The sequence below is a fragment of the Falco punctatus genome (assembly GCF_963210335.1).
Source record: "Falco punctatus genome assembly, chromosome: 10".
Taxonomy (NCBI): domain Eukaryota; kingdom Metazoa; phylum Chordata; class Aves; order Falconiformes; family Falconidae; genus Falco; species Falco punctatus.
The window spans coordinates 9,488,183-9,490,936 of record NC_137590.1 but is presented as its reverse complement, the minus strand read 5'-3'; positions in this window follow the sequence as shown (position 1 = coordinate 9,490,936).

The window sequence follows — 2,754 nt, the reverse complement described above, 5'->3', positions numbered from 1 at the left end:
ACACACGCTGTGCCGTCCCTCAGGACCGTGCCAGCATACGGTTTTGCAGGGCTACCGGTAGGTTGTGGTGGAGAGAATGTAGCTGTAGCTTCCCAATTAATAATGTTATTAATAATGAAACAATTAATATTAAGTAATCCATGTGGTCATAGATCAGGAGCTTTTGAGCTAGTCGCTGTAAAATGCTAAAAGAGAACGACAAGTCCTTTCCCCCAGAAACTCGCTTTGCCAATGCTACGGGATTATATGCCAGGACTAAAAGTCATGTGTGCTTGCCCACATGGGCAACTTTTCTAGCTTACTGAATTACTATTACACAACCATGCTGAGCTGACTGCTTGTTTTCCAAAATGAAGAGTCATCAGTGAAGTATATTAATATAACTGGAGTGGTTTAAAGTCACCACTTGGTCTGTACCAAGGATGTCAGAACCATATAAATAAGACTTATGATTTGTTTTCAGAAGAGCTAACAAAAATGGTATGAGGACACAGTTAACATTTTTGGGGAAAATTTATGTAATATAAATCCAGTTTGCTGGTTACGAAGCCAGAAGTCTTTGGTGTAGACAAAGGATGTATTATAGCTGGGTTTAGTTCAAAAGAGGTTTTGAATCCATTTTTGTGTCAGTTCTGTGGTAAAACTGTAATCTGTTTTATCAGCTCTGTCCTTCCAAAGACATACATTAAGCCATTCTATATCCTTAAGCACTTTAAACATGTGCTTAACTTTAAGCACATGGTTCACTGGGTTTTATTAAATAAAAAATTAAAAAAAAACAAACTGGCATACTCTTCTCATTTCAGTTCCCAGTGCAAGCACTGGTGACAATCTAATGACAATCTAGAGCCTGCTCTCAGCTTTAGGTTCGGCTCTCCGTGGGGAATATATACAGCCTTTCTGTAAGTGGAAAGCTATATTCTTGAGAGTTGCGTCTGGTGCCAAATTTTCAGGGGCCTGAGCAACTACGGGCCAGAAAACAGGAACAATTTAAGCAACAATTCATGACAAACTGTGATCCTATTTAGTTTTTATGCCTTTCAAAGCAGTCTAAGTTCAAATGCTTATGGTTTTACACTGTCATGCCTGGACTAAAATAACCTTCACTTTCTTGTGCTGTTGAATGAAGTTTTTTTTTTTTCTTTTCTGACAGCCAGAAGTGGCCTCTTGTATTAAGAACAGTTTCCTTAGTTATTTTGCAAGAGCTCCATAGTGTCATTGCCTCTCCCTTGAATCCAAGGTTCTGGGTAAGGCTGGGCCCCACCTTAACTGGATCCCGCTTCTCCGGGCGTCCCGCTGCAGCACCGTGAATGAGAAATATTCTTCATGTCCCAGCAGAACGCACAGCAAACGCCTGCATCCAGGCAGGGGGAGGGAAGAGGCTTGTTTTTTACAGCTGCCTAAAGATGAAAGCAAAAACGAGGGTGTCAGCCACCACGCAGGCAGGATTTGGCAGATTTCTGTTTACTCTGTCCCTGACCTTTTGCAGATTATTTTTATTTTAAACTCAGAACGCTTTGTTGCTAATCTGCTGGTTTCCCTTAGGTGCGTGCCCATGCTGTTTCACCGGTGATATCCTCTGAGTTTGACAGCTTGGCTTTTCACTGTACTGTGTATCTTGGGGAGGTGGGAATCACTTCTGCCAGGCTGAGGGGCAGTGCACCCCACTGGAAAATCAGGGAGGAGATTCTCTGGAATAAGCCTGGTCACTGCTTTGTTACCCTGTTACCCAGCGGCACTCAGACTACCCTTCACACTTACTTTTGTTTTAATTTTATACCGGTTTGACTTTAGTGCAGTCACACCCAAGATACACTGACATACTTGAGAGCTGAGTCAGGGCTGGTGTACCGGCTTACTGACTGAGTTTCAGTTGTGCAAATCAAAAAACAAAACCCACAACAGCTCAATAGAAGTTAACCTTCCAAATTTATCACCCATGGAGTGAAGACTGAGCTTTAGAAAACTCAGCAGAAAACTAGTGTTTTTTATTTTGGTTTTAATAGAAAACCAATGAGTATGAGGCAAGAAAAGAACTAGAGTAAAAAGTCCCTTGATGTATAAAATCTGGACTTCAGGTAAGGCACTCCAATCAATGACGTATCTGCAGTATCTTAATTTCGTCATGCGAAAGTATGTTACAGGAATTACTTTCATGCAAGTGATGAAAGCCAGCCCACATTAGCACTGCTTCTTTCTCCTCCTGTGTCTGTGGTACTGCTAGGATCGTGTAATCATGCTGCACTAACAAAAGGCATTCTTAGAAATATGTTTGTCCACATTTCCAAACAGAGCAACAAGGCCTAAGAGGAAATAAGGAGTTTTTTCAGTGTTGGGTTGTTTTTGTGTTTTGTTTTGTTTTGTTTTTTTTTTTTTTTAACTGTGTAATATCCTCAGTTTCTTTAGGCTATTATCTGAGTTTAAAGAATTGGTGGATATCATTTATTATTATTCATTATATATTGGGGTGAACATGTTCTTACTGTAAACAGCTTGCTTTACAATTAAACTTACTGATTAGCCATATGATAGGCTTACTATCGTTTTTGCCTGGAAGTAAATCAGTGAGTGTATCGGTGCATTTTGTTGAGGTCTGATGTCAAAGGCCTTGCTTGTGTGTATTCAGGAAAATTAATAGCAACTAGCAGTAAGGATAGCTAAAAAACCCTGAGTTATTTTATTTCCTTTGGCTGACATCCTGTTAGAAAACTTTATTTCCTGCATACAGTGGGATTTGGTTGCTCCACAGAGCAG